This window comes from Mauremys mutica, chromosome 4 (assembly GCF_020497125.1).
Source record: "Mauremys mutica isolate MM-2020 ecotype Southern chromosome 4, ASM2049712v1, whole genome shotgun sequence".
Taxonomy (NCBI): Eukaryota; Metazoa; Chordata; order Testudines; family Geoemydidae; genus Mauremys; species Mauremys mutica.
The window spans coordinates 110,972,489-110,995,245 of NC_059075.1; the positions used below are offsets into that span (position 1 = coordinate 110,972,489).

General features: G+C 43.7%; 1 protein-coding gene across 6 annotated transcripts in view; it reads right to left on the reverse strand.

Moving 5' to 3' along the window:
- The window catches only part of TSPAN4 (tetraspanin 4), a 539,052-nt gene that overhangs the window by 69,228 nt on the left and 447,067 nt on the right, over positions 1–22,757 (reverse strand). The window lies entirely within an intron of this gene.

Genomic DNA, 22,757 nt, shown 5'->3' on the forward strand with positions numbered 1-22,757 from the left:
GACACACACACAGGCTACTTCTGCTCCTACTACCTTCAGTGAGAACAGAGGCTTTTGTTTGTTTGTTTGTTTTGTTTAACCAAATCTTTTCAGTTAATGAAGTGGCATGGACATCTCTATTCTTCTCATTCCATACAGGGTGCTTCCCTCTCTAGAACAAGGAAGCCACAGGTCACTCCATTATGGCTACTGGGAAAGTGAAAGGAACATTTAAATGTTTGTGTACAAAGTTAGCATGAAGCATTCTTCAGGCTAGGTATAAAAATGTCTCAAAAGTTTGAACTGGAAGCTGTCTCATTTATACTTATAGCATTAAAAAAAAATTATTCAGTTTAGCTTCATGGCTCTGAGGAAACATCCCATCTAATGCCAGAAATGGGATTTATAAAAGTACCTGAATTCCTGGATTACGGATTTCAGGTAGGAGTCTCAAAAGGGCTCAGCTCTCATTGACCTCAGTGGGAACAGAGGTAGGCCAACACTGAGCACTTCTGAAAATCCCACCTTTTCCGTTTTGTGATGAGAAAAAAAAAAGTTGCCCCTCCAACTCTAGACAGGCTGTGGTGCAGTCATGGCAGAATGGCCCTGTAGAGTTAAGAGACTGAAGAGAGCTACTAAGCAAGCTAAGCTATCTTTGTCATCTCCAAGGATTCCCTGCAATAACCAGGCCTGATGCAAAGTCCATTGAAGTAGACAGAAAGAGTCTTATTGATTTCAATGGGCTTTGGAACAGCCCCTAATTAACAGTTCATGGTGTTATGAAAAGAGGATTATTTAGAAATCACATAAAATCAGGAGGAGGGCATAAGATTGCTCACAGGCTCCACTGCCCCCTACAAGTTCACACACCTACCTCCCTGCAAGACTAGAATTTTATAACTGAACAGTACGGCTTTGATTGAAACCTCAGTTTCAGAGGTGGGGGGGGGGAAATCTACTGCTCCTTTTGCTTCAGCCACTCAGCAGCAAACCTGTAAAACTTCAATGGCTAAAAAAGTGTTATCAGAGCTTTTCTTTGCCTGATGAGTGGAAGCCAAACCTTTGAACCTATGAATTTCTGTGATAAAATAAAGGGCAGAAGATCTGGAGACAGAAAACAATTTCCCACCAGTACAATGACACACATTTTGTTGCATTGGGCCCCAAAAGTTTTAAATTATGGTTTATTTTCACTTCTTCGCTGGAATCTAAAGACTAGAGTGACCCTAGTACAGGAATCTACTTTCACCCAGTTCTGGGTCAGGGCACCCATTCATGGCAGCAACCTCCCAGGCAGACCTCCTTGTCATTATCATCCAGAAATTGGATGAATTGGTGAATACCAGCCCATGTGTCATTGGTCTTTAATACTGTGATTTCAGACTGCAGCATAGTATTCAGTGAGCAGGGACAAAGTATATCACCATGTACTTGAATGCCCTGGTACTGCAAGAACACTCTGTTCCTTGATACCTACCTCTACTGGGACATGTCACCCCTCATTAGAGATTCTGGCATATCCATAAAATGTATGTGAATTATATTGTGTATGTCCATAAACTGCACTTTCCCTTTGAGAGTGTAGGGGGTCACCCCACCAAAGCTGGTGAGTAGGTATATCATGGCCACTCCCTATTATTAAGGTAGCCTTACACTTCTGATTATAAGAATTTGTTTTCAGTTGCTCATAACTTTTCCTAACTTTGACCATTTTGGCTGAAATTTTCCATGCCAGGTGTCTTGCTCAGGCTGCCATCCCCACAGACCAATGATCATGCTCCAGCCTGCAGTGCTGACCAGACTGCACATGTGCTATCCCCCACAGAGCAAATACTCATGCTCCATCCCCTCACAGATCCTATACATAACAGGACTGTGTATGCTCCAGTCCAGGTGTACAGGGATTCAGAAGAACTTTCCTTATAATGGCTCCTCCCAGCTGCTCCGGGCTGGAGTGGAGCCAGGTGCCATCACTGAGAGCAAGCAATTTATTCCTTCTGTGCTTTCAATGACCCCTCTGCTGGGACACAGGCACTGTGACAGAGGAAGTTGTCTGATTCGAATACAGAGAGGATAAAAGCCAGACCAGAGGGGGGCGGGAACGTGGAAGGAATAGACTGGGACAAGGTGTCTGTAAAACTGGAAATAGAGTGTGGTGGGGGAGAGGAACTGGGACTATGTGTGGGGAGGAGTAGACTGGAAGTTGAGGGGTGAGATTAGGATCTAGACAAGGAGTCTGGAGGGGAAGTCTAGGATGGGCTGAGTAAGGACACAGGGATGAGAAGCATGAGGAGACGGACCTGGGTAGGTTAAGAGAATGGGACTAGGATAATGACCCAGAAGGGGGTGGGGGAGGAGACAGGTCAGTAGAAATGGGGCAGAAGGGGCCAAACTTGGGGGAAATGGGCAGAAGTGTCTCTGTACACTAGACCAGAGACTTCTCCAGAGCCTGGAATGGAACCCAAGATTCCCGAGTCTCTCCTTCCTCTGCTTTCAACAAAAATCTACAAAACCCACTCACAAAGTGTGTGTCTCATCCCATTCTAGGGTTGGTTCACACAAGGGATGACAACCTACTATTGTTATCATTTATGCTTTTAGCTCAAGTAGCAGAGGTGTGGGTGGTGGATCCACAGGGTGGGTGTCAATACAACACCAACCTGCTGGAATTCAGGGATAGCTCAGTGGTTTGAGCATTGGCCTGCTAAACCCAGGGTTGTGAGCTCAATCCTTGAGGGGGCAACGTAAGGATCTGGGGCAAAAATCAGTACTTGGCCCTGCTAGTAAAGGCAGGGACTGGACTCAATGACCTTTCAGGGTCCCTTCCAATTCTATGAGATAGGTAGATCTCCATAAAGAATCCCTGCTCTTTAAGTTTGCTTTTAAATAAAAAAAATATTAACAATGTTGCAAAGTCAAAAGATAGGAAATGTCCAACTTAAGGTTGTCTGTGGAAATCTCATTTGGTTTCCTTATACATCTGCATTACGATACAATCTTTATCAAAAACAGCATGTGATCCTGTAATTACAGGGCCCATGCCACTTTCTGTGCACGTGATGGACCTGCTCTTGTGATGAACTGGGGTTTGCGTAGTAAAGGAGGGTGTTGTCTACAGGTTCAATTCTTGAAGTTGGAATGCGTGTAGTGAAATGACAGGGGATTGCAGGAAGAGAAAGGATGGTAGGAAGCTGAATGTTGCCCTGGAAGAGTGGTTTACATTTCTGCCTCTGCCACAGAGGTCTCATGTGTAAGACTGTGAATCATTCTCTGTGACTTTCCGTGACCTCCATGAATTTTGCAGTGCTTGTGTGGCTGACCCCAGGACCACCCCAGCAGCCTGGGAAGCCCCGGGGCCAGCCACACTGGCCGCTGCTCTGGCAGGCCCAGGCAACTGGTTCCCAGCATTGCCCTGAAGCAGCAGGCCCCCGGGCTGCACCCCAGCGGCAGTCTTCAGGCATGCCCTCCTCCCAGCAGGTAAGATTTAGTCACGGGTATTTTTAGTAAAATGGACAGGTCATGGGGCCATGACTTTTTGTTTATTGCCCATGAACTGTCCATGACTTTTACTAAAAATACCCATGACTAAAATGTAGTCTTACTCATGTGATGCCAGGCAAGTCACTTAAGCCAAACTTTTCAGTGACTATTACTACTGTGTAGTCCTCATTTTCTGCAGTTGAGTGTGCTCAGCACTTTTGTAAATTAGTCCCGAGTCTCAGGTTGTCTGCCCAGATACTATGATAAGGGCAACATAAAAATCTATTTAGAACGGAATAGCTCTGTGAACTTTTCAAAGCACAATATGTTAGGATTTCTCTCCATCTCCAAAGCCACAAACAAAACAAAACGATGATTTTTCTCCACAAAATAATAGTATTGTTTTAAACAAGGCCTTCAGCCTTATGTCTCTCATGTCTTGTCTCCACTGACAAAACAAGGTACATTTTTACTATGGGTTAACTAACGTGCATGAGCTATCCTGCTGTAAAAATATAGTGGAGACAAGGCACTGTAGTTTGACTGCCATGTAGGTGAGGTCAACCTCAGGAAGGAGGTGCAGTGCTCACCTCGCCTACCTACTCTGTGGTAAACACTGCAGGTACCCTGTCTCCACCTAGGATTTTACAGAAAGGTAACTATTGTGTATTTCTCACTGTAAAAAGACACCTTTGTAAGGAGTGAAAACAATTCCTCAGTGTCCCCCAGATGTAGTGGTATTACAGCTTAACCCTGCACACACTGATCTGATGACCATAATCTCAGACACACGCACTGCTCCACCATATTCCTCCACCATACTCCCCCAGAACCTACCGCCACAAACTGATCTGATTTTTTCATTAACTTCCAAGGTGGAATTAAGTCAAACATGAGAGCCAAGGCAGGATTGGCATATAGCAGACAAGTGTGAGCCTATACAACCCCTGCATGCCCCCTGAAAACCCTCACCATTTCTTTTGCAGCTCCTGAACTCGGGTGATAAATAAGAAGAATAAAAAATAAGCTTTGCTGCTGTCCTGTGAGACTACAGGCTGTTGATATAATAAAGATTTATGTGCTGAGAAACAACAATCCCAAAGCAAAGTGTTCATGTAGAACTCCATAAAGAAGATTGATCTAACCTTGTAGCTAGAGATACTTCACCACAGCGCTTGTCAACATGGCAGAGGTTCACAAGGGGGGGTTAAGCCAAAAATAATCCCATGGGCTCTAGGACTCAGTGGGAGTGAAAGAAGGGCAGGAAAAGAGATCCCTCCCTCCTTATTTTGCTGCTGCTGCTGCTCCACCCATAATCCAATTCCAGTGCGACTTCTCAGCCCTTCCCCTCCATTTCCTTCACACCCCTCCCTCACCACTTCTCCACACAGAACTCAGCTGAGGGAGTAGAGAAGAGGACACTCAATGGGCTGAAAAGGATACTTTGGAGTTGATGCAGCCCCCAAAATTAAGCACAGCCAATGTGTGTGGGGAGGAAGGAGAAAACAAAAGGAGGAAGATCCTCACTTGCAACCGCACCCGCAACCGGTGCCAGCTTCCCTCATCCAGCACCGGGCTATGACTCAGAAGATCTGGGTTTATTTCCTTGCTCTGCCACAGATTCTGTCCAACCTAGGGCACGTCACAATCTCTCTGTGTGTCATGGACCCATCCGTAAAATGGGGATAATACTTCCCTTCCTCACAGGAGTGTTGTGACGATACATTTAGGAATGTTTTTGAGGCACTCTTACAAGTCTGCTCCAGCCAGCAGGAAGTTAAATTGTGCTGGGGACAGGTTTGGCCTCTGGCAGCCCCAGGATCAAGAAAAGAGAAACAGGACTGACAGTCACCTTTCTTCAGCTGCATTGAGCATGACCTTCGCGCAGTGGGGGGTCTAAACCTTTAAGTCCAGGTGAAAGGCAGTTTGCAGACGACTCTGGATAAACAAATCCTGACTGTTCAGCTTATGTATCACTGCTTCCTTCCGAGATATTCATTTCCCCACGTGCACACTTCTGAAATTCAGAAGCCCTCCTATTTGACTACACCTTTTGGCCCTTTCACATTAGATCTCAGAACGCAGCTGTACTGATTGACTGGCAAGGGTTTTAATTTGCCCTTTGGTAGAAAACTACACTGAAGTAGGATGTTTTTAAAATGTATATGTTAGATCAGACACTCAAAAACAGTCACAAGCACTTTATAACAGAAAACAAAGGATTTATAAGAGAGGCAGCATGGTCTGGTTTGTTACGCACAGAACTGGGGCTTCAGAGACCTACAGCCTAATCTTGGCTCTGACACTAATTTGCTGCTGTGTGGCCTGCGACAAGTCACAATCTCTGTTTCCACATCAATAAAAAAAAATTAATATACTTATCTACCTCACCAGGATGCTCTAAGGATTTAGTACGTGACATTTGTATAGAACTTGGAACATGTGAAGTGCTAAGTAGTAGTAGTATTTCTACATATGCTGTCAGAGTCACCCTTATGGTATTAGTGGCCTTTCATCTGAAGATTCATGCCAAAACACTTTTGTTGCACTTCACAGTTCTCTCAGCCATACCAAAACACAAGATGACTCTCTCATAACATGCAAGGTTCCCCTCCACTCGTGGTACATGCTCATAAAAATTATACCCAGTATATTTTCAGTACACACTATCTGGAGCATGGTGCGTACCTCTAGGTTTATTAATGTACCTGGTGCTAAAGCATACTGTGATGTTGCACCCCATAATGCTTTGTGGGAATATGCTTATGAATGTATATATGACATAACTGGAATATGTTTTATGCTACATATGCCATGTAACATATCTGCAAAGATTATGAGCTACTGAATATATTCATCCTATTTGTATGCATGTGTCATTTTTGTATTTAAAGTTATGAATATTGGCTGTGTACTTTTTTTAGTTTAAAAGAAGCCTTAGTAAAGCATTTGGTCAGCTTCTTAAGAAAGGAATGTGCAAATTAATTGCCCAATCAAGAAACACATAACTGATAATGGATCTTGGAAGACCCCAATCCACATAGGAAGTCTTCCTGGAGATATTCAAGATAGCATGTGGGCAATGGCTGCTGCCTGTAAAAACTGAGTCATGCATGGACATGTGACTTGCCCATGTGACTCCAAAACTCCATCTTGGAGCTAAAGTTTGCTTAGGAAAGAGGACAGGGTCACCACCCACAAGAGAAAGTCTATTTAAGCCCCTGAGAGCCCCTCCATTTTGTCTTCAGCTGGCTCAAGAGATATCCTTTGGGGGTAAAGAGGCTACCTGAAAGAAACTGGAACAAAAGACAGTAACCATGGGGGTGTGAGCGATTGCTGGACCCAGACTAGAAGGAGGCTAGTCTGTAAAAGAAGCTTATTGGAACATCTCTGAGGGTGATATTTCCTCTGTAATCACTTTCTTACTGTATTAGACTTGCGTGTTTTATTTTATTTTGCTTGGTAATTCACTTTGTTCTTTCTGTTATTACTTGGAACCACTTAAACCCTACTTTTTGTTTTTAATAAAATCACTTTTTACTTATTAATTAACCCAGAGTATGTATTAATACCTGGGGGGGAAGGGGAACAGCTGTGCATCTCTCTCTATCAGTGTTATAGAGGGCGAACAATTTATGAGTTTACCCTGTATAAGCTTTATACAGGGTAAAATGGATTTATTTGGGGTTTGAACCCCATTGGGAGCTGGGCATCTGAGTGTTGGAGACAGGAACACTTCTTAAGCTGTTTTCAGTTTAGCCTGCAGCTTTTGTGGGACGTTGTTCAGGCCTGGGTTTGGGTTTGTAGCAGGCAAGCGTGTCTGGCTCAAACCAAACAGTGTTCTGAAGTCCCAAGCTGGCAGGGGAAACGGCTCAGGGGTAGTTTCAGCACATCAGTTGGCAGTACCCCAGGGGTTTTCTGTGATCCAACCCATCACACATACATATGTGAACATGTGCACAAAAGCCTGGTGGACTATGTAAAGTGAACGTGGCCAACAGCTGACAATAAAGAAAGGCTAGAATGACTAGTTCGGAGTTTGTTGTCCAAGACAAATAAAATGCAAAAAAGGAGACAAAGAGCATAAATGAGGGAAAGTAAATCAGATTTTCTGAAATATTTCAGTTTTAATAGCCTAGGGCGTTACTAATAGAGCAACACTGGCACAATGTTTTATTTTTAAAAAATATAGAAGTACATAGCACCAATGAAGCCAACAGAACTACATCAGAATTTACACCAACTAAGGATCTGCCCCCATGAGTTTCAAGCAATCTGCTGAACTAAGAATTGTAACCTGTATTTAGTGCACTAAGCGATTCTCCTGTCAGTAAATACACAAAAATTATTAATTATTTATCCTGAAATATCACCAACTAGCCTCAATCAGATCAGAGGCCCATTGTGCTAAGTACTCTACAAACACAGAGAATATGACTGTTCCTATTCTTTACAGTTTCAGGCTCCTATCCTGCAAAGATTCATGCACTAGCTTAAGTGTTTGCAGGATCAGGGTACAGGAGAGAACTTACAATTAATAGTGCCAGGTTGCTGCATTTCTTGTGTAAGCATTTGAAAAAACCCCACACAGCTATGCACCTACACCCACCCATTATACATACACAAAATAAAACACAGTCTTCAAATTGATACATGTATTGGACTACTGAGTATAGAATCTCCTTCAAACACAATATTTGCCCTTTCCAGCACAGGTCACCAGAAGGTCAGCCATCTTTTTTTTTTTTTAATTGGAGTTCAACCTTTCAAATGCCCCTGTGAGACACGAATGAGAATGTGAAGCAATTGTTCACTATGGCTTGCCATCATCTCTCCCTTTACAACCTCTCAGATCCCAAATTTAAACTATGACCTTCCCCTTAGAGGTCACCAAAAAGCCTTAAGTCTTCTTGCATTTAAACCATTCACAGGGGTCTTCTGAGCCAAGTTCTTAAAGTCTGGTTTACTCATTCATTACACACCTCATTAGGGGAGGGGAAAAAAGAAAAGAAATTTGACATTTCTATCAAACTGTGCGTTACCAAAAGGTCACCGATCTAACTTAGATTGTAAGCTATTTGGGGAAGGGACTTCTTTTGTCCTGTGTTTGTATAGTGCATCGCACAAAACTGGGGCTTCTTGGCGCTAGGAAAATACAAATAATGAATAGCAGTTTTCAACACTAACCTCATGAGCCTTTTGCTATCTAATACACACCTGCTAAGACTACTAAAGTTCCAAACCTTTGTTCAGCTTCAAATTTCTGCTTTTTTAAAATCAACCTGCTACATTTCCCTCTCCCCCAGTGTGAAATTTCCCCTCCCCCCACCAAAAAAAATTTTAAAAAATGGATTTAAGGCCTGTCAACTGGCAACTCTACAGGGTAAAAAAATTAGTTGCCAAGATTCTCAAAAGTAAATAAGTGATTTTTGGGTGCACGCCCAGGAGAAACACTTTAAAAGGACTTCATTTTTAGAAATGCTGAGGTATCTCAGGTTGGGTACCGAAAACTGAGGAAGTCCAATTCACCACTCACTCTGAAAATGTTGGACAGGAGCTTTACTGCACTGGAAAGTGGAGATTTCTGCCCTTTCACTGGCATACACGACACTTACTTCTAGTCAACATAGACACTAAGATAACAGACTTTTAAGTTATGCTATTTATATGTGTAGGAAAGGTATTGGAGGTCAAGTTTAGAGGGTTTTGGATTTTTATTTTAAGGCTCCCTTCTCAGCCATGTACAGTTTGACTTGTGGAAAGTAAGGCTGGGCCAATATTTTCAAACGTAGGTACCTAAAGTTAGGCACTTAAAGTGGCCAAATTATAAGAGGTGTTGAGCACCCACAACTGTCATTGATTTCACTAGAAGTTATATGGGATCCAGGCCTCTGAAAATGAGACCACTTTTATTTAGATAAGAGGCAAACCAGCACCCACGGAAATCAATAAAAGCACTCACTGACTTCGCTGAGCACTAGACTGGGCCCTGAACATGGATTCAGATGCTTATCAGTGGTACTAGTGTTTGAAAACGTTAGCTCTGGCCGTACAGGTAGAGGAATACAAAAATCATCCCAATACATTTGTTTTTAAAATCTCTAACAATAACATTTCTGTAACATAATGGTACATGACATATGCAGAACACAGAGTGGTGTGGTGCAGTATAAAGATTTTATCAATGCTCATTTTAAAAAATCAATTGTGTTTTTCCCCACTTTTAAAAGCAAAAGCTTTTAATATTTAATTGGTCTCGTAAAAAGTCTTATTTTGCATAATTCCCAGAAGGCATCTTGATTTGATATGTTAATAGGGAATAGGAACATTATGAAAGGCTTACTTATTTCTTTACATTGTCTTGGATAATATTTTTATGAATACCAAAGTAAGGGGAGGAGGAGGAAAAGATGAGAAGGGAACGGCCCTTGCACCTTAGAAATGACTCCTCCTGCTGTTTGGAAAACTTCCCCACAAAGTCAGGATAGGAGACAATAACAAAAGATGCCCAAGACATGAACAATAACCATGACTGAAGTCAACAGCAAATAAAATAACGATCTAGGAGTAAAGGAGTTTCTTAGGACTTGTCTACACTGCTCTGCAGTTTGGACTACGGGTGAGTATATAACAGCGTGCACCAGAGTGCTGTGCTGTAACTTCTCTGTGTGGATGGTGCGGGTGCGAACTAAAAGGTTCCTATTTCACATTAATGCACACTCCTGTATGAAAAGGAGGACTATGTTAATGCAGACTAGGAACCTTTTAGTTTGCACCTGCAGCATCCACACAGGGGAGTTACAGTGCAGCACTTTGGTGCTCGCTGCTATTCACACCCCTGTAGGCTTTCAGTGTAGACATGGCCCTATATTAGAAGCATGTCACAGCAGGTACTAGATCTTCCTATATGTTTTTACAGCACCTAGTACAATAGGGTCCTGATCTTGATTGGAGCTCCTTGCGATAGCATAATGTGATTTTTTTAATGGAAAGATTCAAAATGTAACTATTTAAATAGCATTACAGTAATTTTGGGATTGCAGCACTACAAGCAATGGCATGCTACACTACAAGCTTTCCAAGTTGTATGCTTAGAGATTTTGTTTTTGTTTTGTTTTTTGCATTTTTTTTTAAAATGTAAACTGTTTAAGTCAGGAGATCTAGGTTTTATTTCCTGTTCTGCAACTGACCTAATGTGTGATCTTAAGCAAATTACTTTGCCTTTCTCTGCTTCAGTTTCCCCTTCTGTAAAATGGAGATATTTACCTTCCTTTATAAAGTGCTTTGAGATCTATTGTTGAAAAGAGCCATATAAGAGCCAGGTATAAATACTGTTATTACATTATATCACTCTAACCACACCAAATGTTTCTAGCCTTCAACAGCAGAGAGGGTCTCTTTGCCATTATTGTAGATGAGGCCGATAGTATCGCCTATTATTGAGATTGCCTGACACTTCCCATTATAAGACTCGCTGTTCAGTTGCTTATAAAACTAACTATTTGGGCTGAAATTTTCCATGCCAATTGTTAGCATCACGTTGAGTTGTTGTTTTTTGGGAGGATTTTGATTGATTTTTGAAATTTCAGCTTTAATTCTGAGAAAGAGGCTAGGGGAAAATACATTGTTTAGACCGTGTTAAAAAAACTCTGGAAACCTTTTATTTCAAAAGCTCTACCACCCCCATTCTTTGGAGCAGGGATTTGAAATTTGGCAAGAGGACTTGGTTGTTGCATCCCTGTGAAAATCAACCCATATTTTGCCAAACTATAAGCCTTTGAAAAGCAACAGTTCACACATACTCAGTAGCAGGACCGGCTCCAGGCACCAGCCGACCAAGCACATGCTTGGGGCGGCACCTTGGGGAGGGGTGGCGCTCAGGTTTGTTTGTTTTTTGGTTCGGCTGGGCGGCGGCTTGCGCTGGGTGGTGCGGCGCTCGCGGGGGCGGGGACTTGGGCGGCGCGGCACAGCACTCGGGGGGCTTGGAGCTTGGGGGGGAGGCAGGCTTGGGTGGCGCGGAGCGCAGGGGGGCTTGGGCGGCGCGGCGGTTGCGGGGGGTGTTACCACAGGGGGGCGCTTTTTTTTTTTTTTTTTTGTTTGGGTGGCAAAAAAGTTAGACCCGGCCCTGCTCAGTAGAGACTTTCTAGAGCTTCACAGCTAAATTCCCAAAAGACTGTCTGCACTAGGCATGCTCCAGCTGGGCAATTGCTGCTCTGGTCTGCTGCAGGTCAGGCTGGGGATGGATAGTAGGAAGTCTGTCTCTCCTTTGCTGTCAATACATAAGCAACCCTAATTCTGGCATTCCCTAGCTTCTGAGTGCTTGACTTTGCATCTTAAATAATGTTCTTTTAATGCAGTTTGTGCATGTGTTTACACAACAAGTTAAAGACCAGTGATTAATCATAATTTAAGCACTGTCACCTGATAAACCTCTTTACGTTACGGAGTCACCACGGAGTGCTATTTAAAAGACAAGTTCTAGATGCTTGGCCTGCATATTGTCATAAAATATAGATCTAACATGGGCTAGCCAAATTCACAGTGGATAGCCAAACAAATTATTTGTGGTCTGGGTTAACTAGATCAATACTTAACCAAGCTGGAAGTCAGTGTAGGAGGTTCTTCATCACATTAACAGTTTCCCCTCTCCATGCATACCTCTAGGTTAATTGTCCTGCATACTTTCTGAGCTTCCTGATGCAGTCTTAACTAACAAATGGTTTGACAGAATAGATTTAGAGTGATCACCAACCAGCACAGCAATAGTCTTATTGTCCAACACCAAGCCGTGACAAAAGCATCAGTTAGATCAGGCTAAACCGGTGATTTTGTAAGAGGCACTTGCAGCTGCCAGAAAAGGCACGGGCTGTAGTTTCACACCACCCCCCAGTGGAGAAGCATATTGATTGGAGAGAGCAAATAGCTATAAAGCCATCCAGAGCAATGCAGGATTGTCCCCCACAGTACAATTTCTATTTTATTTTAGTCTAGTTTTAAAAGTCCTATGCCATGAAGTTTCCACCTCTTCCCTTTGGAGACTATTCCACATCTCACTGTCAGAAAGTTTTTGCTGACATTCAGACTAAATTCTCCCATTGCTCCAACTTATAACCCTTTGTAACGCACTATATAATTCCTCTCTGCCGATAGTATTTATACTCCTGAAATATTTGTAGATTTATGTTCCACCTGAGTCCTCTCTTAGCCACGCTCTGCGTATTTAGCTCTTTTAATCTTCCCTCAGAAGTAAATCTCGCCAGCCCCCTGATCGTTTTTTGCTACATAAAAATGGTAAGTTTGCTCTTATACATTACTGCATTTTTACAGTTTATGAGCAACCCTGTGAATAGAAACTCCATTATTAAAACCGCATTTATCTAAATTTGGTTCATCAGCTATTATTCTGTAAAAGCCTTAATAGTTAATCCACTGGGATCCTGACAAAGACTTGCAATGCTTGATGCCTGCCGGATATATCTTACAGATCTGTGTATATTTATACTCTATTTATGTGCACACACAGTCATCCATCCTGATCAATACAGCTGAAAGGAATCTGCAGTCATTATCTGCGTGAAGATATAAAATGAAGCACCATGTTTTGCTGCATGGTTCAGAAGTCCGACAGTACAGTCACAAAGGTGGCCTTCCTTTGTTAGACAGGGAGGATAACGTAACTCATTTATTCAGCAAATCAAATACCACCATTCTGCACCTAAACCAGTGGTTCTCAAATTTTTGTACTGGTGACCCCTTTCACAGAGCGAGCCTCTGAGTGTGACCCCCTTTATAAATTAAGAACACTTTTATATATATTTAACACCACTATAAATGCTGGAAGCAAAGCACAGTTTGGACTGGAGGCTGACAGCTTGATATCCCCCCATGTAAGAGCCTCACGACCCCCTGAGGTGTCCCAACCCCCAGTTTGAGAACCCCTGATCTAAACCATCTAATTTGTGCATGGAAATGGCTGTGCATAAAACCTGCATGTGAAGATTCAAACTGGAAATATCCAGTTTGAATATCTGGACTTGCGTGCCCCAGAGAGTGGTAGCCATATGATCCCAACTGTCCATTCTTGCATTCTATTGGAGAGGACCACCACGTGTTTAGCCCTTAGCACAGCATCACCAATTTCAAATCCTAACTTAGGTCCTAAGTGAGAACAGACCTTTTGGTGCCCTCCTACACAGTTGCAAATATTTGTCCACATTACAAAACCAAAGCAGGAGGACAGAAATGGATTGACAGAGGTGATACAAGCTAGTACTGAGAGGCACTAGGAGAGCTTTCTGTAGGGTAGGAATAGGAAGGGGCGGTGTTGCAACTCAGCAATGAAATTAATGAAGAAAGTCGTGATGTAGCACAAGGACTGCACTATGCCTTACTAAAGGTCAGTCATGGTAAATACAGCAGTTGCAATAGTGTACAAGATATACCAGCACTCAAGGAGTTAAGAGGAAAAAGACTCAATTTAGATATAGAATTTTTCTGAGGTCTTTTATTCTAGTCTCACTTGTGCTTTCTACTTAAATTATCCAATCTGATTAGTTTAGCAATTTAGAATGTATTCCTTGAACCATATATCTCAGCAGTTTCAAATGGTATTTTGTGGCCTTTCTAGTCATTTTATGACTTTTGTAAAAAACTTATTCCAAATCAATGAAATATCATAAAATACCAAAACCATGCATCAGTCACATCACAAGCACACCCTCAGCACAACCTCAGCTAAACATGATCACAGAATATTACACTATGGCTTAAAGGAAGCTCTCACTGGCTTTTTCACTCTCTTCTGGTGTTATCACTTCCCCTGCCCTAAGGGAATGCACAGGTAAGATATGACCGGAGTTACACCCTGGTCCTTCATAATGAAGTTCTACCATCTGTTATGCAGCAACCTACTATACTAATGTCATGATCCCACTTAGACTATGTCATGGGGTACACTCATTGCTAATAGTGCCTCCTCCTGGCCGTCCTGGGGATTAGTTCTGGCTAGGCATTGAACGCTCCTCCAACAGTGTCTCCCGTTGTTTACTCACTGTCTGCCACGCAGGGGGCTCCCTCTTCATGACTTGGTCCTCCAGGCAGGTCACCACACATTTCCCTTTTCAGGCGGTGGGGGCGGGGGGAGAAGAGGGGAGAGAAGGGGCAGGCAGTATCGAAGTCCCTCCATACAAAATGGCAGTCTTCCCTTTATTGATCCACTGTGCCACTCCTCCAGAGGCTGGTAGGTGGATCCGGGCCCACCCTCTACTCTGGGTGCCCACTCAGGGGCACTCTCAGCAGCGGCTAAAGTCTGACCTGCCCCATAACTTGCTGCGTTTCCCCTGAGCCTTGCCTTCCTCTCTGGCTCTTCCTCTTCTCTGGGCTTGCTAACTCAAACTCCCCCACCCAGGGAGTAACCGTAGGCTACTTGCCTCTAGCCCCAGACACAAGTCACTTCTCCCAGGGAGTGACTGCAGCCAACTTCCCTGCAGCCTCCTCTTTTGCCAGCTTACTGGTTTATACAGGCCCCACCAGTTCCTGCTCAGCTGAGTTTCTTCTAATTAAATCCCTGCTCCCTGTCTCCTTCTCCAAGTGCAGCCAAGGCAGTTAATTGGCCCACTTAGCCATCTTAGCTCCTGCAGGCCTTGTGTGGAGTGGACTCAGGCTAAAGAAGTATGACTGGAATCTCAATGATCTGCATATGTGCAAGCCATTCAAAACCTTTGGACTGGGATTTTCAAATGTGTCTCGGGGAATTAAGTGCCCAGTTCCCAAGGAGTTTCAAGGGGACTTAGGAGCCTCACTGCCCGAGTCTCTTTTGAAAGTCCCAGTCCTGGGTTTTAGTAGAATATGCGGATTTTAGAGCACTTTGAAAAATCAGCTCTAAACAGAAAGTTTCACTCAACCTTAACTATGATGAAGCTGTGGCATTACCCCATAACAACATTTAAGGGCCACAACCTCAGCTGGGGTAAACTGGTGTAGTTCCTTTCCCTTCCATGGAGCTGTGCTAATTTACACCAGCTGAAGAGCTGGCTCTAGAAGTGAGTTTACAATGTTCTTTTCAGAATTAGCCAATCAGAGTTCTAACAGAATTTTCACTGAAGTCAATGAGAGCTCCATGCATGCTGGGTTGCAGGATTGGGCTGATAATATTGTAACTGTGCATGGTACTTTTCAGCAGGGAAACTAAAAAGAAAAAGATTCCTGCCTCAAGAACTTGCAAGCTAAAGGGACATTCAGGTACAGTACTATTAATAGTGATAGAGACAAAGGGAAAGGCATTATTGGTGCAGGGTTTCAGTGAAGAGCAAGGGTGTTTTCAGAAGGTTTCTTCTGAAAGAGCAGGGGAGGGGGCTGCAGGCTAACATTAATTAGGAGCTTTTTCCAGGTGGATGGAGCAACATAAAAAAAATGGGCCACGTTGTGTGTGAGAGCTGAGAAAGGGTGCAGTCAGGAGGGAAGGTCAGGTGGAGTGTTGGCTGCAGGAGGGCAGAAGAGCAATTATGAAGGAAGAAGCAGAGTTGTAGAGCATTCTGGATTGTGGAATGAATGCCCCAAGTAGCAAGAGAAAGGGCATATTCAGAACATAATATTTTTGGGGGGAGGCAGTCTCAAAGTGATGCCAGCTGAGCCCACTGTACTACAATGCCATTATAAAATCAGTGTCCCTGAGACATGGTATTACTGATAGCATCATAACACCTTCCAGCATTTCTGCTGTGTTCTGACACATTATCATCCTTCCTAAAGGCACCTTTGTTTCAAAAAGTTCCTTCTAAGAATGATGGGGTGAAATATGGTCCCACTCACTCCTACTCTCCTTCCACACCAGAGGCAGATAAAGGGACTAAGTTTCAAAGTATCTTTCCTAGCTGAGAGTCAATGAACATGCCAAGATTTCCATTTAGGGCCACATTCTGATACCCTTAACTCATATTGAATAGCATCACACTCCATGGATATCCTGCTGAAATCAATGCAGCTCTCTGTGGAGTGAGGTGCTACTTAATATGGACAAGGCCATTAGAATTGCAACACGTTCCCAAGTATGAAACAGTAGCTGCTCTAGTCCATCTGACATGGCTAACTGGAATGTGCCATGCAGCTAAAAGGCCCTGGGATTGGGTTGGATCCAGTACCACATTTTCAACAGAGCACACAGACACTGAATAAACATCCAAACTCGCACCCTTCTTCAGGTTTCATTTTAATAGATACTCTGAGCAGTAACATCACAGAACTTCAGCCTGGACTTAGCATCTCTAAAGTTTTCCTCCTGTGTGGAGTTCCTAGAGTTGCCAACTATATAATCACACAAAACTGCACCTCCCAGACTACTCCTTCCCAGAGGCCCCACCCACTGCCCCGCCCCCTCCCAAGGCCCTGCCCCCACTCACTACATTCCCCCTCCCTCAGTGGCTCACTGTCCCCCACCTTTGCTCACTTTCACTGGGCTGGGGCAGGGGGTCAGGCTGCAGCAGGGGATGAGGACTCTAACTGGTCTGCATGGATTGGAGGAGGCTCCTATTGTCCTGCTATCCCACATGGGCTCCCAAGATCAGCTGAAAAGGGAGGAAGCAGCACCTAGAGGTTGGGCAGAGGTAGGGGGACAGGAGCTGCACAGGGGGTTATAGTAGCTGTAGTTGGGGGAGGATTCTAAGGTGTTGTGGGGTTTAGAACCTAAGATGGATGATGCCAGAGAGCAAGAAGTTAAAAGTCTAGGAGCTGGGATGGAACAGGGAGAGGTGCTGGGGAGCAGAAGATGGAGAATACTGGGATAAGAGGTAGGAGTAGGACCTAGCTGTGTGGAGGAGCAGAAGCCACATGGTGGTGGCCAGTAGGGGGCTGAGTAAGGGGATGGGGGCTCAGAGCTTATCCTACTCATGCACTAAGGGAAGTGGTACTGGTTAGTGGTGTGGCAGGAGATGGTGTTTTTGTGAGGAGCGAGGAGGTTAGAGTGCAGGGAGAAGTGAGCGGTGGGGAGAGGGTATGCTAACCCATTTATATGGTGTACGCTGGGTCAGAGGGAGGCCCAGAATCTGACCCTATATCTCCATGCACTGTAGTGTGTGACCTGGGCATTGCATTTGTCTGAATGTGATCGTTAGCTCTTTAGTGCGAAGATCCTGTGGCATTTTGTATGAATAACAGTAATTGGCTGGGTCTGGCATGTGTAACAGTGCCAGGGAGGAGGAGAGGGGGGAATTTGTAAGTGGCAGAGAGGAGAGGGAGCAAAGAGCTCTAAACAGGAATAAAACATTAAAACAAATGGGTTTTGTGTGATGGGGTATAATAGTCATAAATAATCCATACAGACATACTGAGCCAGATCCCCCACTGGTCTAAATCAGCACAGCTTCAATGGAACCACATTGATTTCCACCAGCCCAAGGATCTGACCCATTTCTTTATTCATCATCCTGACAAGAACTTGTGACTGCCTCACTAAACAAACCCATTCACATTATTGAGCACTCTGAGGAACCCTATGGAAACCTGAACTAAAGTGAGAACAAAATTCTTTTTGTAAGGAAGCCTTGAGCATGGCCTACGTTCTGCATTCATACAAAGACAGGGTGAATGCGCACATGCCATCATGTCAAAATGTTATTGAACAAATAGCGGATACCGACAACGATCCTTATATGCTCCAGCTCTGATGTGAAGGAAGATAAACTCTCCCAGCATTAGGTTTCCCTAGGGAAATCAGAGGCACGAGTATCTCTTGAAATAAATAGACAGCCTTGTGGTGTGTAATCTCACAACTGAATGCAGAGGCAAGTTGACGGCTGAAGCTGGGGAACAGCTCTCACTTGGTTTCAGAGAGTGACATTCTGTGGCATTACCTTTCTTTGGTTTCTGAAAATGTTACAACAGAAGCTCATCTCTTTGCAAACACTGTTGGGTCTTGGAAGCCGAGTGCCCCTAATGATCACCGTGCTGCAGTATAAGGTGTAAGGGCAGCGTTGTTGACAAGTGAAATTTGGTGAGCCGGAGCCACTGTCCTGAGCAGGTGACTGAACCACCAACAGTCTTTTCCTCTCTGGGCCTGAAATATAGTTTATGCTGTAAGGGTCTGATCCAGCGCTCATTGAAGGGAATGGAACGAGTCCCATTGGCTTTAATGGGCATTTGATCGGTCTCTAAGGGTTTCTCTCAACATACAGCAAATCTTTATAAACTACTTTGCAGTAAGATGGGAGTGCAGTTCTGCTTCCTCCTGGGAATGTGTTTGTTCTCATTGTGAAGACTTTGAGTACCAATGCTCATCACCGTCCATGTGTTCCCTCTCTCCCTATAATCTCTATGGGGCATCTTGCATCCATTGTAACATACTGGCATGTGCTTTGTATGTGTGCGAATGTGCACATGCCTGTGCGCTTGCATACACAGTTGTTCTCTGCTAAATAGAGTCACACTTGCTCAAGTTCTTGTGCCTGTTTCCCTATAGTGGCTGACTTATAAAAATCTCTGAATGAGTAGCGGCCAATAAAGCAAAAGTGGTAAAGGCCTGTGTTTATGGAACTGAACTGCCTGAATTCTGTCAGTATCCTTCATATAAGTGGTTAGTGGGAATCTATAGCAGTTTTATGTTTGCAACCATGAAGTCATTATATGACGCATAATGCATGGTAAAAAAAAAAATCCCAGCTGTGGCTTTTAAATAATGATTGATTTATATTATTATTAATTTGTATTAAAGTAGTCCCTAGGGGCCACAGTTGAGATCAGGGGCCAGTTGTGTTAGATTCTGTACAAACTCTTAGTGAGAGACAGTCTTGTCCTGTAGAGATTACTATCTAAATAGTCAGGGCAAATGGGAAGCAGCATTATCCTCATTAAACAGATGTGAAGCTGCAGCATGCTGAGATTAAGTGACTTGCCCAAGGTCACAGACGGAGTCTTCTGGAGAGCTATCAACTGAACCGAAATCTTCCAAGTGCCAGTTCAGTGCCTTAAACACACTCCCATCCTTTCTCTGTTTAGGGCAGTGTGCTTCTCGGGGCTCAATCTACTGCACTAGACCTTAAACAACCTTTTAGCTTTCTAAAAAAAGGTAATTTATATTTCTCTTTTTGCTGTCAGGCTAAAAGATGAGTAAACACTCCAAGACAGAACTAGGGCTCAGCTTTTATCTTGCTGAAAGTGGCTAATTGGCTCAATTACCTAATTACCCTGAGCCCTGCTTCAAAATGGTAAGCCAATCAGCCTAATAACAAAACTACCTTCAATTAAGTGAAGCAGGAGATTCAAAGAAGCCCTGTGAAAGGAGTTCCTGACCATTGTGTAACGCAAAACCTTTGAAAACAGGAATCCAGTGCTCAATCCCCATAATTAGAGTCATTGGTAAAGTTAGTACTGTGTCCTTGGAGAGGTGTTGTGGTTATTTAACACACACTCCAATATCCATGATGCTTGAAATCATTTGTGTTTTAGGACAAATAATAGCCCTCCTCCTAGTTCATAAGGAATTAGAACCCTTTTTCAGCATCCTCTTTCATGCTGCCTGTTTTTTCAGGGATTGGTGCAATGAACCAGATCCTTGGCCCCAGAACTGACAATGGAAAGTGGCCAGTCAGCTGATCTAAAGGGACAGCCAAGGCTTCTGTTTGTGTAGGGAAACCCTTGGAGGGGATAAAGGCAGCACAGTTAGCTCTACACCACCAACATCCCCCACCGCTGCATGTGTGTCAGGAGTGGGCAAGGCCATGCCACACAACCGTGCGGGACACCAATCCTTATCTGGAGCAGCCATCTCTAGTGAGCCATTGCGGCCAACATCTACATTACACTGTAACATAGGCAATGTCTGTGCTGTAATTGGGAGGTGTGATTGCAGCAGGTGTAGACCTACCTGAGCTAGTTTTGATCAAGCTAGGTCAAAGCTAGCTTGAGTAATAATAACAGCGAAGCTGTGGCAGCACAGATGGTTGTGTGAACTGGCCCCACCCGCCTGGGACCCTGGGTAAATACTTGAGCACCTGACACCTGTGCTACTGCTCCTTCCCTGCTGTGGTTCCTTGAGCTAGCTAGATCAAAGCTAGCTCAGGTAGGTCTGCACATTTTGTAGTCTCACCCCCTAATTGTGTTAGGAAGCTATTTAATCCTCCAGTCAGACTGAAGCTCAGGGGGAGTGGAAAGATGGGTTAGATCCATCTTATTTCTCCTTCCCTTGAATTGTGCTGAAGTGAGGCTAGGACAGGAAGCAATGGGCTTAAATTTCAGCAAGGGAGGTTTAGGTTGGACATTAGGAAAAACTTCCTAATTGTCAGGGTGGTTAAGCACTGGAATAAATTGCCTAGGGAGGTTGCGGAATCTCCATCACTGGGGATTTTTTAAGAGCAGGTTGGACAAACACCTGTCAGGGATGGCCTAGTCCTGCCATGAGTGTAGGGGACTGGACTAGAAGACCTCTCAAAGTTCCTTCCTACAATTCTGTGATTCTAAGATGGAGCCCAGAATATATATAGAAAAACCTACCCATCCACTGTATCCTGTTCAGGGTGTGTGCGTTCAAATAGTGCTCTATTTGAAAGTGCTAATAGGGCAGCAATGAAGGGGGTTCATGGAGCGAGAGGAGCTGAAGAGTGGTTAATTAGAAGGTTAAATAAAAGAGAAAGATCATTAAAAGATGGAGCTATGCGTTCAGTTCCATTTAGTAAATGTGAACCTCATGTAAATAAGGAATAATTCCAATAAAGTCACTAGTGTAAACAAGATCAGAATCAGGCCATGAGACTGTTTGTTCAGCACTATCTGCGAAAAGAGCCTTGACCACGCCTGTGTGTACACTATGAGCTAGGATTGTGATTCCCCAGCTCACATCCACATACTCCGGGTAGCTCGATGAGAGCTTCAGGTGGGTTTGTATTTGGCACTGCAGCTACTACCACAGCTACACTACTATTCATACTCACGGTGACTCTCGTCTACTACCATGAGTATGTGTACGTGAGCTGGGGAATCACTCTGCTAGCTTGTAGCTTAGAGGTAGCCCAACAGGCAACTGCTTACAAATGGTCTCATACTGCAGAAGATCTTATCTACGGAATAGCCTCTGTGGGGAAAATGACTGTCCCTGAGGTTTTATACTGTGCATTCAAGGTTTCTTTGTACCCAACCCCAGCTCATCTGTGAGCAGAGACAGAAATGAAGAAAACAAGGAAGAAATGTAATGACTGGGAAGAAGAGAACCAAAAAAGTGCCTTCCAGCAGCGTCATTGCACCCTACCAAAAAGCTGACAGCCAAAACTCTATCAGTGACAGAATTTATTTTGGCTCAGATAAATAGGAGCGAAAAGCATCACGAATGACTTCCTTTCAGTAATGTTCTGCCACAGACCAAGTAGCAGATTTAAAAATGTTATTAAGATGATGTTTTTAAAAAAAATGAACGGTACAGAGTTTAAGCATAGAAGTTTCTGGTTATCAGGGAATAACATACAGATTATCGAGGGGTGCAAAGTTTGGTATAAGATCAGTGACATAAGGAATACATAATCTGCAATATCCCTGATTGGGGTAAAAAGCTGATGGGTCAAAGTACAGACATTGAGATATAATGGCTACATTTGGGTGTGGAGTATAATGAGTGGATATGATGATGAGGATGGATTGACCCTCATTTGGCAAGATTTAATGTTCAGGGAGTTTATGGTTCCAGTTCATATGATCCAATGGAGAAAGTCTCTTGGTCCCGTTCTTGTAGTCGAAGAATGATGTCACTCCGGGTCATGCCTCCTGGTACTGTTGGTGGCCGGTGATGTGTTCGATGTAGATATCCCTGGACCATTGGATGGTATCTGAGACCATAAGGCGCCGCCTTAAGTCCCATCTAGTGTTTCAGCCTCTCTTCTTTTAATGGCCTTAGACAGGGCTAGTAACAGAGAATAATCCTGGCTGCAAATAGAGCTATTGGTGGGCAAGAGATGCAAAGACCATCAGAGGATCAAGAAGTCAAAGGGAACATAGATCTGCAGCTCCAAATGTAATCTTACAATGTCATTCACCATCACCATAGACCACTCCTTCCCCTTCTACACTAAATTGTAGCATGGTACCAATACTAGCTGATATGGTATCTGACCGTAATACACATAGAGAGATGTCTTTTGTTCCATTACCAAGAAAGTGCTTTGATAGCAATCAAATGCTGTAACACTATAATGTACAGATGTCAATGAAGCTACACTGATTTATGCCTGCAAGGGTCTGGTCCCTTTGTTTAAGTGACTGGCTGGTGCTGATGTTCCTGAGTGATGACTTTGTGATAATGTGTTTGCTGCCAGTTGCTGGCA